The 16,386-nt window shown below is 39.2% G+C and overlaps 2 protein-coding genes across 7 annotated transcripts in view; both read right to left on the bottom strand.

Moving 5' to 3' along the window:
* Positions 1 to 16,386, bottom strand: part of ATP5PF (ATP synthase peripheral stalk subunit F6) — a 411,638-nt gene that overhangs the window by 164,439 nt on the left and 230,813 nt on the right. The window lies entirely within an intron of this gene.
* The window catches only part of APP (amyloid beta precursor protein), a 249,330-nt gene that overhangs the window by 29,568 nt on the left and 203,376 nt on the right, over positions 1 to 16,386 (bottom strand). The gene's annotated exons all lie outside the window — the stretch shown is intronic.

Genomic DNA, 16,386 nt, shown 5'->3' with positions numbered 1-16,386 from the left:
ATAGCAGTTTTATCATTGAATGACTAAAATATTTAGTTTTTGTAGAAGCAATAGACCACGATTGTTCATTTTGAGAGAGGTGGCCTCAAAAATAAAAGGACCATTGAATGGAAAACAGATGAATTCATCTAATACTCTTCTTTTAATTATTAATCCACTAGCCAAACTCCTCCTAAAAATTTAATGGCCATATCTTAGGTTTCAAGAAAATAAAGTTTATAGATGCTAAACCAATCAATTCTCTTTTACAAGCTGCAGTTATAATTACCGAATGCCCTCTTCTATAAACTGTACGCATGTGGGGTGGAGAGGCACATTTTCTTACATAAAGGAGGTAACCATCTCAGCCTTTCGCCTGTAAAATGTGGCTGTTCAAGGTCTGATTTGGACACTGGTGAGAACATGAGGTCCCTTGGTTTCCTATTTTCTTTTGTCCAGGATCGAACCACCATTGCTATTATTATTTTTCCTATTTTCTGATTCTTCTGGTTCCTGGTAGAAAAATATTTATCTGCAGCCTCTCCCCAAAAAGGAAGTTTCTTTTCAATCTTGTCTAACATATAACCAACTTTTGTCTTTTAAATAAATATTTACTTATGCATCTATCTGCCTGAAGGGCCTGAGGATCACACCCCTGCACGCTACACAATGACCCCCTTTCTCCTCGCCCTGACACAGCTGCACTGGAAGTCTCTGTAAATGGGATGTACTAATTTTTCCCTATCAGGAAGCTCCACCATAAATCAGCTGTCATCCAATCTAGGCATTTTGCCCACACCAGGACTATGAGATCAGATTTAATTTTCTAATCACAGCTCTGTGCATGTCTGATTCTTGGCTCAGCACATAACTGTGATGCTGTTTATTATTATACTTAATCTCTCCATGGCCTCTCAAACTCCTCAAGGCTTGTGTTTTCATCCATAAAATCATGAGAGGTTGGTTGGATGGTCCTTGTAGTTCCTTTACTTTGAATCTTTTTACTTGTACTCTCACTACGTGGGTGTCCTCTGGGGAACTCGTTACAAACGCAGAATCTCAGGTCCCACCCAGAGCTGGGGAATAAGCATCTGCACATTAACGTGATGCTCAGGTGACTCTCATGCCTGTTGTAGTTTGAGAGGACCCACTCTGCACCACGCTGGCCACAGCCGTGAGCTGCACAAAGGCACCATTACACAACTTCCTCAGTTATCCCTTCATTTAAAGAAAAGCCTCAAAACAAAGCACAAAAACAGAGCAAGGTATGAGATGAGTATGACCAAGAAACCAAATTGCCAGAGGAAACTTTACTCCAAAACACGTGAAAGTCATGTTCTTAGAACCCAACACACTCTGTTGCCTTGAAGTGATCACTCATGTCCACATTTTTGAACCAGCCACAGGAAAGGAAAGATTGGTCATGGATTTCCTTCTTCACCAGCCCATTTTTTTAGGCAGGAAGTCACACACCAACAAGAACAGAGAAGGGTTCAGGAAACAAGTCAGTGTGATGCAGACTTTGAAGAAAAGGATATTCTTCAAAGCATAGAGAGCACCGAGGGACGTACTTCATTGCTGGACTTCCTAGAAAAGAACAGCTCTTTTCTACTGAAGATGCTTTTAGTGAGACTAACCTTAGCTGGTATGTCAGTCTCCTTTCTAAGCATGGATTGCCCTGTCATTCAGTGGTGAAGCTGTTTGCAATGCTGACTTGGGGGAGAACCTATGTACTCTTCAAGTGATTGCGGCACACGACTGGGATGTTCTGATTGGTAAATATACTTCTGACATCTGTGATTCCACCGTGATGGGACTGTGCCAGGCTATGTCACTTTAATAGCATGAGCTCAACTGCACTTATGACACCTTCCATCTCTGTGGCCTTTTCATATCCAGCAGCTCATTTGATACCCACGACAATCTTTATAGTGGTATCACTACCCCCGTTGATAGCTGAACAAACTGACACCCACCCCAGTAAGTATATTTAAAGCTAGCAAGTGGCAGAACTGGGATCCGAACCTGATTCCTAGTGCCACCTTGTTACTATTTCATAAGAAATTCCATTTTACAGAGGACATGGCTATTTAACCTTGATTAGGAACTATCATTAAAGAAGCTTAAATCCACTTATCATCACAAGCAACCTGTTTTTCATACATTTGATATTTCAGATAGATGGGGAAAGGAAAGAATTCAATGTTATTATTTTTTTTTTTTCTTATGAAGAAACCAAAGTCAAAGAGGTCCAAGGTCATAGAGCTTCTAGATGGTGAAGCACAGCGGAAATGCTCCCTTCTCAGACCAAGTGAGGCCTTACCTGTCACTTCCATCTTGACAGCCCATCCTCAAGAGCACCTTCCCCTCTGCTCACACTCCCCTACTTGCTTAGATTTCCCTTTCTCGGAATGACCCGAAGAGTTACATGAGCAGTCAGAAGCCTTCACCAACTCTGAGTCAAATTTAAAATAATTTAGACTCCTTTTGGTTTTGAGCTGTTCCAAGTGTTGGACGGTGCATTGATTCTGCAGACTCAGTCAACCCAAGTATCTTTTTGCCTCCACGATGTAGCGAGCGCAGTGACTAGGACACTCAGTGGCTGAGAGTGAGACAGCCCTGTATGACATGGCCACATTTTCCAACTTGGGGAAAAATTTATAGACATTATTATCACAGAGTAAATGCTGTCCTGCAAATTTAGTTTTTATCTTGACCTCCAGAAAATAAGGTCAGCTCTCTTATTTTTAGCTACACCGTCAATCTTGAAAATCTCCCAGAGTAAAAATTCAGACTCTATACTCCATGTCTAAATCTGGGTTTATTTTTGTTTAGTAGTTTCCTGGCCACAGACTTTTAAATGAGGCATGCTTTGTCCACTTATGGCAACAGACCGTCCCCGGAGGAGACACAAACAAGGCTACCCATCACTTGTGAAAATATTCCTTATTGCAAGTGACATTTTCCTGAAATATTACTTGTCTGGTTTAGACCGAGGGTATAGAAGTCCCTTTTCATTTAAGACACATTTCCTTTTCCTTTCAAACATCATAGATCAAACAACTTAGACCTACCAGCGGCATCAGTCAGAAATCAAGATAAAAGCCAGTCAGACTCCTAGGCATCTAAAAGCAGATTAAAGGGCTCCCTTTTCACATTTACTTGTGGAACTTGTGCCAATGTCCTGATCTTATTTCCAGTAACATTAGGGGGTCTTGGTCCTGACTGGGTTGTTAGAAACCTAAAGTATTGACTAAAAATCAAGTTTATACATTGTAGAAATAATCTCTAAAAGTATGCCATGTTGAGGCAATAATTCATATATATATATATAAAAATATATATATATATATATATATAAATATATGTCCTTGTTTCGAGGAAACACACAGTGAAGAATTTAGGAGTAAAGGGCCATTATGTCTGCAACTTACTTTCAAAAAATGAAATTTTATGTAATATATTCTTGGGACTTTTCTACAAGTCTGAAATTATGTTGAAATAAAAAGTGTAGTGCTGTAGGCATTGTCAGCTTTAATCTACACATATCCAGATGTTTTCCTCTGGTCCATTTATAGTGAAATTACATCATATGACCAGATACAAAGCAGATACAAACTACACATTCTCTGCACACAAAAATAAAAACCAATGTGATTTTTATGGCTCATATCTTCTAAACATAAGTCAATTTTTGCATATGGTCTTCAACTCAACCAACAGCTGTCTGTTCACATTGCTAGAGAAAAAACTGGCTGTCTTAGGCTGACAGATGTGTGTTTTTACAGCTGAACTAAAGGATTTTCAAGGTAATCATGTGGAATTCTTTTTCAACCTATCTTTTTGAGCCTAACCTCTGCCGCATAGGCTATGACTTCACTGTGATTCTTCCTTTATAGAAAAAAATGTAATCAGTTGGTATTAATTATAAGAGTAATACAAATTCAGTGCCAAACATGTAGACAAAAGGAATAATTCATTTGCAATACCACCACCAGCGATAACCAAGAATAATGTTTTCTTTTTAACAGTTTTATTCTTTACAGCACTGATTACTTCATTGCTTCCATATCATTTTATTATATAATTTTTATGACTATTGCCAATGAGAATAAATTTTTCAAGGTTACTGAGGCACAAGGACAGTGCTTGAAATTAGGATTATTAGGTTTGAGGACACAGAAGAATCACAAGGAAGAATTCTTCTCTAGTTTCGTTCTCTAGTACTTATTTTTCAGTTTTAAAGGAGGTTGTTCTATATAATTGGTACAGTCTTTTTCTGTTTGTTTGTTTTCACTTCTAAGTAAGTTCTCAGATACGGAGTAAATTGGGAAAATGAAACATGAGGTTTGCTATATCAGGACCAGTATCCACCACATTTCATTTTTTAAAACTGCTAATGCTTTCAGTGAGGACAAGCAAGTAGAGTGAGGACAAAAATGTCCTCAAATGATAGTCTTCATGCTCTTGCATCCATTTTTATAAAGGAAAAGTCATTCTGGTGACTATATATGATATGAGTTCACAGTCTGCTGGAGGCTTCAGTGTTGGGGTTTTCTGGGAAATCAGTCCAGTGTCCCCTTTTCTCTACCTGAGCTCTGACCCAGTAAGAGAGAGCAGGTAGAGATGAAAACATCACCCTGACTTCTGATGAAGGCCACATGCTTTCTTTAGAGAGTCGCATATAGGGCTCATGTCTTGTTTAGCTGTGTGTGGACCAGATGTTAGCTCCAACTTGCACTTTCAGCTGTACAAGGCCAGGGAGGGAGACCAGGCCTAAGCTAGACACGCTCACAGCACAGCCGCTGACAGCTTGCAGGCTGTGGGCACAACTCTGTTTGGCAGTCTCGGTGAGTGATGCTCCCAGAGCACCCTGTCCTGTCTGACCAGCACCCTCTCCCGAACTCAGGAGAGAAGTCTCACCTGTGTAAGAGAGATCCTGCGGTGAACCACAGCAAATGAATGAAGTGAGAACCAGCACCCCTCCCAGCAGCTAGCAAAAGCTCTGCCATGCTGCGAAGAAAGCGCATTCTAATTGATTCATGTTGATGAGTGCTGAAATGATGGAATTTTATACTTAGAAGGATGGAAGGAATTGGATAGCAAGTCTGGTGAGCTCATGGTAGGAAGGAAAATTTTCTACATTTGTAGCATCCATACATAGTTAATTTCATTCAAAGAGCCTAAAAGAGTTATGCAGATAATTATAAGGGGAACAGGCAAGTGTGTAAGATTAGCATAAATACATACAGATCATCACAGCGGAGGATGGGCGCCTCTTCCTAAAGACAGCACGTCATCCTTGTATACATAATAGCTCATTTGAAATGTTTATTTATGCAGATTTTTAAAAAGCACACAAACCCTCTATGCACTTCTGCAGAGTAGCCTATTTATGTTTTCTTTAACCCAAAACTTGCTTTCCAGTGTCACGTGCTCCTTTAGCAATGTACAGGGAAACCACGCCTAGCAATGGAAGGTGCTTGGCACTTGGGACTGGGGAATGAATACAAAGTGTCATCTTCAGGAAAGCATTCACAAGGCACAGGGAAGATGAAAGGACTCATTTAAAGGAAAATAATCTGGAACCCAAAATATCAAACCACTTTATCACATTAACTAGTCAGTTCACTCATTCATGCACACATGCATTCGTCCATTCATCTGTTCCACAATCCTGCCATCTTCCCGGCCAGTGCCAAAAATAAACTATGTCAATTTCTTTTCACTCAAAGGGCTCAGGGTTCAGAGAAAAAGATGGGCATGAAAATAATTCCCATGCAAGTGCTATTGTAGGGATATGGACAGACTGAGAAAGAAACAAGCTTGGGTTTGGGGGCTGGAGATAGTGATGTTACAGCAGGGCCCTAGGGAAGAGACCACTGTCCCGGTAGATTCAGGTGCATGTGCCAAGGCACAGAGGACCAGCTGCCCAGGAGCTGTGACCCTTCCAGCTGCTGGGGTATAAGTGACATGAAAGAGGAAGCAGCTCAGACACGGCTGGGGGCTTTCAGTTTGTGGGAGAAATCTAGTGACCTGAACCATGAGTATACAATTGGCAAAATCTCAGTCTGTAGGAATTCTACACTCAAGTGACCTTTGCTTCATTAACAGGTAAACTGTAAAGAATGGGATGAAGGGGAAGCCTGAGACGATAAGAGACTTAACAGACATGTCAACATTAAAAAATGGGCAAGAGAACAACAGGTAAGGATGTACATGAGAGTGATGAAGACAGAAAGGTTCTTCAGGAAGCGGCATAAGCACAAAGAAGGGTATTTTGGTGGTGGTGGTTGGGGGAAGGTCGTGACTGGGATAGGCAGAGATGCTATCAGGGAGGTGGACAAAAATCTAATTCTTGGCCATCGGAAACACAGATCCAGAGAGCTCCTGTCTATGCGTAAACAGCTCTCTGGGAAGCATGAGAATGAAAATGGGAGGTTTCCTGATACTAGCAGGTGTTTTGGGAAAAAACCTCCACATTAGATTTCTCAAAAGGGATTTATCTTATATTGAATTCTGCTAGACAGTGAACAGTTCCACCCACAATGAAATGCCATATCCTTGCTGAGAATTCTTTATCGTGTCTACCTGCAGTGCTTAACACAATAAAATCAGGTTGGCGGTTATTGTTAAGAACTACAGAGAGCAAAGTATTTCTTATCCAAATAAAAAGTGATTTTTTAATCAAATCATTTTAATATTAGCATGCATAAGATAATAAAAAGCAACTTCAAAACTTCTTTTTTTTTCCTGCAAAGAACAAAGGAGAAAATTGTGTAGGAGATGAGAAGTGAAGTAGATTCAACCTTTTTGCTGATTTGATTTTAGATAACACCCTCCATGCAGACAATAATGAAGTGAAAGTGGGATCAATGAGGCCAACTCTGCTTTAATAACCTGGAGAACCAGAAATCCAGTCAATGGGATGGAAAATTACCCAGCTGGCCAATCCTTCACCAAGAGGGGACACATCATTCTGCTGCCTGGGGCAGCTGCTTTCCAGGGATGTACAACTTATGGCCTCCACATGGGAGACCTCACTCCAATCCCTCCAAAAGGCTTCTAATCTCCACACTTCCCAGTCCCAGCACAAGACTTCATCTGTGCTCCTGAGGGTTTGTTGAAAATTTACATAAAATTCTAGTAATTTTTCTTTAAAAAAAGCTACTTTAAAAATGTTATTTTAATCTCAGCACAGTTAGCTTTTCCTCACCTTTACCCTGCTTTGAAAGAAGTGTCAACTTCTTGAGAGGTTGGTCTCAGAGATTTCTACTCTTTTCTTCCTACACAGTCAGATTTAAAAATGTAATTACCTTTCTCTAAATATACAATATTAAAGTACGATCATCTTCAGAACATGTAATTAATGCACCTGAAAATTTAGAGCCCTTACCATAGTGCTCCAACATCCTTTTTTTTTTAAATTTAATTTTTTTATTGATACATAATAGATGTACATATTTTCAGGTTACAGGTGGTAATTTAATACATTCATATAACTTGCAAAGATCAAATCAGTGTAATTGGGATATCCATCGCTTAAATATTTGTCTTTTCTTTAAGCTAGAAACATTCGAATTATTCTCTTCTAGCTATTCTGAAATTTACAATAGATTATTGTAAACTAGAGTCACTCTACTGATCTCTCAAACAGTAGGTCTTATTTCTTCTATCAAACGGTGTATTTGTACCCATTAATTAACCTCTTCTTAAAGTGTGATGTAAGCAATCCTTATTTGAACACACTATACGTTTCAACAACAAATTAAAAAATGATTCACATTATAGTGCATTTATACATGTCTTTTCATCTTCCAAGTGTGGCAAACATTAATTAACCCTGGCTAATTAAAACAGCCATGGTTTACAAATCTACTCATTAATCAACTTCAAGCAAATGCAAAGCATTTAAAGCCTTCCACAATTTGGTACCAATTAAATATGTTAATTAATTTTTTTTAATGAAGAGGTCATAAATTTAAGTCATGTAGTTCTCAGATTTAAACTTGATAATGTTTGAGAAAGAATCTTGGACAATATTTCAGATTTTAGAAGTCAAGGGTAAGGAAAAAAAAAAAAAGCAACTGCCTGTTATGGATTGAACTGCCCCCCCAAAGATATGTTGAAGTTCTAACCCAGAGACCTGAGAATATGACCTAATTTGGAAATAGGGTCTTTGCCAATGTCATCAAGTGAAGATGAGGTCATACTGGAGTAGGATGGACCCTTAATCCAACAGGAGTGTAGGATGGCCCTTAATCACAACAGAGAAGACACACACACACACACATACACACACACACACACACACACACACACACACACACACACACACACACACACACACACACACACACACAGAGACACGGGAAAGTAATACCATGCGAAGACGGAGGTGGAGGCTGGAATGGTGCATCTATAAACCCAGGATCACCAAGGATTGCAAGCAGCACCAGAAGCAAGTGGAAGGCATGGAACAGAACCTCCCCAAGAGCATTCAGGGGGAGTGTGGCCCTGCCAACACTTTGCTTTCAGACTTCTAGCCTCCAGAATAACGAGATAATATATTTGTGTTGGTTTAGGCCACATGGTTTGTGATAATTGGTTCCAGCAGCCCTGGGACACCAACATACTGCCCATGTAAATGAATATTATAATGACTGTGTGCTGATAAGATGAGCATTTCTGGCTATAATAAAATCACTGGAGTGAAATGTGGTTTTGTAGTGAGTCCTTTATTCAAGGCTGGGATGAGGCAGATTAAGGAGATTCATGATTTAAGGCTCTAACCCTGTTAGTGCAGAGATGTTTTCCCTCCAAACACCTGAGGGCATTTCAGCTCCATTCCTCTCTTCCAAAGCCCTTCCATGGGGAGCATATTTCCCCTTTTTGATCATTAATGGCTACCCATCTTATCCCCAGAAAACCACAGGAATAATTTTGGATGCCAGGTTAATCCTCAAACTCAGCAAGGAAGTGGAAGGGCTTCAGTTTCAAACACCTTATAAACACAGAGGTTATGTCATTTCCTCTCTGAGAAGCCAGAAGCTGAGCTGTCCCTGGCAGCAAAATGCATGGCAAATGCCTGGCGGGTTTCAGGTTTTGCAAACCCAAGGTGATGAAAACTTCACCAGCTCCAATGCCAGAACGAAGTCTGCTGTCCTACCTATGTGTGGCAACTAAATTTAGTAAAGTTGGGCCAGCTGGAGTAATCTATAAAATTTAGCGCATCTATTTTAATTTAGGGCTCATATTTGACAAATTTGGGTCTTAACACAAAAAATTTGCCACTAGTCTAAAAGTTTTTCCTTTATTCTTATATGAAATCTGAATGACATAATGACATAAAAATGGAATATTTTATGGAATGAGTGTTTAGTAACCATATCTAGGTTATTTGTGACCCTTTGGCTCCAGAAAGAAAACATGGCTAACAATACTTGGTTATGGGTTTGTCATGCTATACTTTGATACACTCACTATTCAGCATGTCCTCCTGCTTTAACACTGTGAACGCCTGGCTTTAGTCACTAAGAGACAAGAGTCAAATCTCTCTATGCCAAATACATGCTCTTTATGTATCAAGGAGGTCTTGGATTTGAAGTTCATAAAGGCAGAGCGAAGGTGGTCAAAGCAAAGGCTGGTGTCAACTCAGTGCAGCAGCAAGAAAAATATCTTTCATATCTCCTGTGACTTGTTTTAGGATAAAGAAGCCTCATGCACTAGACAGTGGTTGAGAAATGATGAAGAGGGGGTACTTTGGATCTATCCAAATGCATGATTTGGTTATTAACTGTTATGGACTGAATTGTCTCCCCCAAAATTCATACACGGAAGCCCCAAGCCTCCATGTATTGGAGATAGGGTCTTTAAGGAGGTATAAGGTTAAATGAGGCCACGGGGTGGAGCCCTAATCTGATAGGACAGGTGTCCCAGTAAGAAGAGAGACAACTGAGCTCTCTCTTTCCCTGAAAAAGGCCATGTGAACCCACAGTGAATAGGTGCCCTGTTGTAAACCAAGGAGAGAGTTCTCCCCAGAAGACACCCTGACCTGCTGGCACCTTGATCTTGGCTTTCCAGCTTCCAGAACTGGGGAATATAAATTTCTGTTGCTTAAGCCATTCAGTCTATAGTACTTTTGGTGTTTTGTTATGGCAGCCCTAGCAGAGTAATGCATCCACCTAGTCATACCCGGACAAAAGAAAGAGCAAAGGTCAGAACAGCTTTTTCTAGGGCATTATATTTTATTTCTTCTTCTTCTTTTTTTTTTTTTTCTGTGAAAAGGTGATAGCTAAAGATGAGAAAAACCATGTACATTACAATTGTTCACCAGGGATGTGCAAGGAATTTCTTGTACTTCTCCTTTTACAGAAGTGACAAGGACATGATCTACTTCAGATGTGACTTAGTTCAGGACTTGCAAGCGTACCTGACCTTTGGGACTTTTCTTTTTCTTTACATTTTATGACCATTTGGCAAGAAAGTTCTCCAGTGCTTTCTTTGCCATCTCTGTCACAACAGAGGGAAAAATCCAAACATCAACTTCCCCATGTGCTGGGACATTTCCAGTGATGTGACTTATGTGGTCTATTCATTTTGGGAGAAACAAAAGAGGAGAAGGCATATGATTTCTACCACAAGTCACTAAAGGAGATACTTTAAGAAGTAAAGGAATTTAGTTTGCTCTCTTGTACAAGCTGCATAATATATACACTATTGCGTAACAGAGTGAGTTGCCTCTCAGGATTGGCATCTGGAATTGGTATTCAGCACATCTCTTCTTTATAATTTTTTTTTCTTTTGGGGCCAATTCTCTAAAAAGATACACATTCCTTGACCTGAGATTAGGCTCTCTGACAATCCTCCAAGATTAAGCTTTTACTCGTCTGTCATTTACAATGCTGACAACTCCAGGCATATTTTGTCAATTTTCTCTTTCAGCCCCTATTAAAATAATATCACTCTGGGTTTGAAAAGAGCTGAAATGGATAATTTCTTTAAATCAAATGACAGCATCTGTGACAAAAAGTAAAGAATCTAAACAGGGAAGTAAAGGTTCTATAAGTAGAGTAGTAGGTTCACAATTTTTGACAGAGCAAGTCAAACAGCAAATGGGGAGAAATTATGAAAGGTGGAATTTTGTGACTGAAGCTTGCCCTATGCTTCTCTTTAGATATAATTGAAGCTAAGAAGCAGTTTATGCCAATCCCTTTTCAAAATAAGAAGCCTTAACTTACATAAATAAAACATAGCCATCAATGCTGTCTCACCTAAAAAAACTCTTCATGCCTTTGAACTTCTTGAGGTTAACACTGCTTCATTGTAACATTTTATACGATGACCACTTTGGAAATGAACACTGCTAGAAATTCACATGCCACTTTACCAGGATATATTAACTTTCAATTATAATATCTGCTATTCTTTTATGTTTAAGACAAATATAAAAATAATCTAAGTTTTTTAATAATCTTTACATTTTTGTTATTGTGGATAAGTTTTAATACTTCTGAATGTTGAAGAATCATTTTGGGGACGTAAGAAAAATGCAGATCTCTGTAGGTCTGAGGTGGGGCCTGTATTCCCTACCTGGCCTCAGGTACACACTAAGAAACACTGACTTCCAAGATAACAATTTGAATCTTTCACATCCAAGAATTTATAGCAACCAAAGCAATGATACTGACAAATCCCAGATACTCTTCTCCACTAGTTGATGGCACAAAAGTACAGAAATCATGCAGGGCAGTAAAGGCTAGTGTCAAACTTGACACTAGCCTTCCCCACAAGAGGGTTCTGAGACCCTCCAGCCCAGATTAAGGAGGCCTTATATTACAGTGAACACCCAGACTCAAGACTTCCACAGAGGGTTCCAGTTCTGCTCAAATGTGCCTATTTTTTTCTTTAAAGAAAAGCATTTTTCCCCCCACTCCCCAGGAATTTAAAGACCTGCTTCGATATCTGAAGGGCTTTTTGGCAAGACATAAGGAACCCCTTGGGCCTTGACGATTTTTAGCACATTCACAGTTTCTGATTTTAGTCAAGCCACTTAATCACCTAGGATCCTGAAATCTGAAAACTGAGAGGTATACTTCCATTTTCATGGTCCCCTGATAAGCTACTGGCAGCAGAATGGAGGCATGTCCATACTGAGCGTGGGCAGGAAGCCAGCTCTTTATCTTCTATCAAAGAGATCTAGAAAGCAAGACCTCTGTTACATTTGCATACAATATTTCACTTACATATGGATGCCATGTTAATCAAAACACAGGCTAATTAGAACCTTTTTCCCCTTAATGACTATGATTTAGTAATCCACAGTCTCCCCTTTATTTTTCATCCTATTGTAAAGGATCTACCTCATACTTCAAGTATAAGAAGGCTTCTCCCTTAAGATGGAAAGAAGGCAAAGTGTCAAAATACTGGTTTTCTGCCCAAAGGAAGCTAAGAAAAATGAAGCAGACACTTAGCCTATCAATTCCAAATACACTCTGGCAGGGCCCATTTACTGGATTACAAAGATCCTTCCCCCAGCTACCACCCCTTCCTCCTTTCTTGGATACCTTATTTTCTTCAGTTTTCCTCATGATAACTAACATTGCTAACAGCAGTTTGGAAATTGTTTGGGCTGGTTCTTAGCAGAAAATTGAGGGGCTATACTTGTTATTGTTAATATCCTCAAAACACTTAAATTTGTTTACATTGCTCCAAGCATTCTCAGTATTTTTTTTTTTAAATTGCCAAGAATTTTAAAAACTTGTTTTAACTGACATTCATTACCCTAATAAACAGGAGGAGAGGATAGCAATAGTGTATTAGTAAGTATCAGAATTATATGTAAATTGACAGCTCTAAGGCCACAAAAGAGTATAACATTTTGGAAGAAGAAAGGAGAGACTAATACTTTCATTGATCATTTAGGTTAATGGCTTCAACCGTTTCCACACAAGTTCCTTGAAATTTAGCATTTCCAGTCAACATTATATTTTGCAATTTTTGTATAATCTTAAGGATGTTGAACCCCCAAGTGAGGGGTGGGGAGAGGGGGAGACAGAGGGGGAGGGGGAAAGAGAGAAACTAAGGGGGAAATGGGGAAACTGAGTCTGCTGCATACCATTTATCCTCTCTTTATATATTTTAAAGGTAATAATGCTGCTTAAAAAAATATAGGCTGGGCATGGTGGCTCACACTTGTAATCTTAGCATTTTGGGAGGCTGAGGTGGGGGGATCACTTGAGGCCAGAAGTTCGAGAACAAGCCAAGGCAAGAACGAAACCTCATCACTACAAAAAATAATAATAATAATAAAAAAAATTAGCTGAGTGTGGCAGCATGTACCTGTAGTCTCAGCCACACTGGAGGAGGAGGAAGGAGGATCACTTGAGCCTAGGAATTTGTATGCAGTGAGCAACTGAGTGATGTCAGCCAAATGAGTTTTAGAAATTCTTTAGCAAAAAAAATTTTTTTTAAATACTGAGAATGCTTGGAGCAAGCTAACCAAATTTAAGTGTTTTCAGGATATTAACTAACAACAACACCACTATACCCTAGCCTAGACAACAGAGTGAGACTTTGTCTCAAAAAAAGAAAAAATAAATAAAAACAAAAAAACTCCAGGGATATCAAAGGATGAGCAGAAGTGCCACTGTCCACAGGTATGCCAATGTGCATCTGTAGTAATATGGTGCTAACTTAGAAGAGACTACACATTTTAATTTATTAGGTAGAGCCAAATAGTCTAAAATGTTTCATTCATATACTGACCAATAGTTTGTGAAAGTTCCTTTTCACCTATCCTTGTCATGACAGGGTATGAAATATTTTTAAAAGTTACCAATTTGGGCTGGGCGTGGTGGCTCACGCCTGTAATCCTAGCACTCTGGGAGGCTGAGGAGGGCGGATTGCTCGAGGTCAGGAGTTTGAAACCAGCCTGAGCAAGAGTGAGACCCCGTCTCTACTATAAATAGAAAGAAATTAATTGGCCAACTAATATATATAGAAAAAAATTAGTCGGGCATGGTGGCGCATGCCTGTAGTCCCAGCTACTCGGGAGGCTGAGGCAGGAGGATTGCTTGAGCCCAGGAGTTTGAGGTTGCTGTGAGCTAGGCTGATGCCATGGCACTTATTCTAGCCTGGGCAACACAGTGAGACTCTGTCTCAAAATAAAAAAAAAATAAATAAAAGTTACCAATTTGATAATTAAAAAATATTATGTTTTGATATGTATTATTTAATCATGGAAAGTTATGCATCTTTTTATCTATGATTATTCACCATATATATGTATACTTTCTTCTTGTGAATTGGAGTGGCTGCATTTTATGAATTAATGAGATATATCAATTCATTTGGGTTTTCACCTTAAATGTTTTTGTAGCATATAGCTGATAGCATATGAATTTAGGAGATAAGAGCATAGGTAAATCTAATTGGCTTACTCGGGTGCTAGAGTGGATCCTCACCTATTTATTAACCCTTTCGCAAGTTGATTATTTTCTAACTCAGTAACTCTCAAAGTTTAGCATGTGTCCGAGTCACCTGGTCAGCTTGTTAAGACATAGCCTGCTGAGCCCTACCCCAGCTCTGCTAATTCAGGATGGGACCAGAGGATGTGCATTTCTATGTCTACAAGTTCCCAGGAGGTGCTGAGGCTGCTGGTCAAGGACCACACTTTGAGAACCATTGTTCTGAAACATTCATTGGGCATAGGTATTTGCAATATTTACCCTGTATCTAAAAATCTGTTTTGAGATACAAATGCATATGAGATTTGATACATACTCTCAAAGAGCTTACTTATAATTAGTAAGTGACATGTACATGTCAAAGCAATACGAGACACATGTAATACAAGAACTATAGGAACAGAGGACAGATAGTTTGCGTTCATTAAAGATTTAAAGGAGAAGATAACATAAGAATTGGGGTTTTGAAAGATGAACAGGATCTCAGTAGGCCAAGATTGGGGACAGGCATTGTAGGCAGATGGAAACAAAAAATGCATCCAGGGTTGTGAACATAAGATTAAATTGCTTGGGAAGTCAGATTCATGAAGGAAAATAAAGGGAAAAACTATCTGGTTTGTCCTGGGTTATTTTGAGGACAAAGTGAAATTTATGGGGGAAAAAAAGCAAAGTCTGTGATCAAGAAGAAAATAGAGTAACAATATAAACTCAGAAAAAATGTACACAAAATCTTCTGGTTTGGGAGATGACCTCATGATGAGTATGACTTAGCAGCTGGCAGCAACACGTCACAAACATGCCATCTGCTAATGGAAGATCCAGGCATTAACATTCACAGAGCTAAACCCTTGCAAAGATCCCTCCAGACCTGCCTGCAGAGAATGACCTTATGATCTCAGAAGAACTTCTGCTTGTCCTGCACGGAAAAATCTAACTGCAATAATCACATGGAAGAAGGTATATTTGCTGGCATGTTTCACATACTGGCATATGATTTCTAAGCAAATAGAGAATACCAGTATGACACAAAAATCCTGCATAATGCACAACGTAGCTGGTATTTATGTCCTCTTAAATACCTTAACACTGACCGACTTACATATTCAAGGATGTTGAATCTCTGGGCTTGGAAAACACCTTATTACTGAATCATAAAGTCATAAATGCTAAAATAGGGACATTTTTTTCCACCTATGACACTTTCAATGAAAAGATGCTGAAGCTGGATAAATAGCTCCACAAATCCAATTTTATTTAACTTGGCAGCAACAGTACGTAAATACCACTGGATACAGAAACACTGCGATAGATTCAGTCTTTAGTCTTATTCACCGGATGTCTGACCTTGGGCATATAACATAGCTCCTTGGAGCCTATAAAATGATGTGACTGAACCAGGTGAAAATTAAAGTTCCTTCCTTCACCAATAACCTTCAGTGAGTGCCGGTAGGAGTAAGAATGGCTATGAAATGAGACTACCTCATGCTACGAGACATGGCCATCAACATCAGCCCTAGAGACAGCAGCCTCCTACTCAACTCTGCTTATCCAAAGTCTCCTCCAGCGAATTCTAAAGTATTCTAAGTTATCTGAGTAAGAAAGATTATGCCCTATCCCTGTGGCATATCTGTCGCCAAGCACAGAATCTGGTACATGGGAGGCACTTAATAAATATTTATTGAAGATCTTATGTCCCTCCTTGATTAATTCTTAAGTCTCCTTGCTATTCAAAATGGCAATTAATATAAATATACATACACATATATTTTTTACGGTGGTAAAATAGATATAACATCAACCTTACCATTTTAAATGTAAACTTTAGTGGCATTAAGTACATTCACATTGTTGTGCAACCATCACCACCATCCATCCTCCCAACTGAACGTTTTTATCTTCCAAACTCAAACTCTGTACCCATCAAACATGAACTCCACAC

The sequence above is a fragment of the Microcebus murinus genome, chromosome 1 (genome assembly GCF_040939455.1).
Source record: "Microcebus murinus isolate Inina chromosome 1, M.murinus_Inina_mat1.0, whole genome shotgun sequence".
NCBI lineage: Eukaryota > Metazoa > Chordata > Mammalia > Primates > Cheirogaleidae > Microcebus > Microcebus murinus.
Note: the sequence above shows the minus strand (reverse complement) of the source record. Positions and strands in the feature narration are given on the sequence as shown.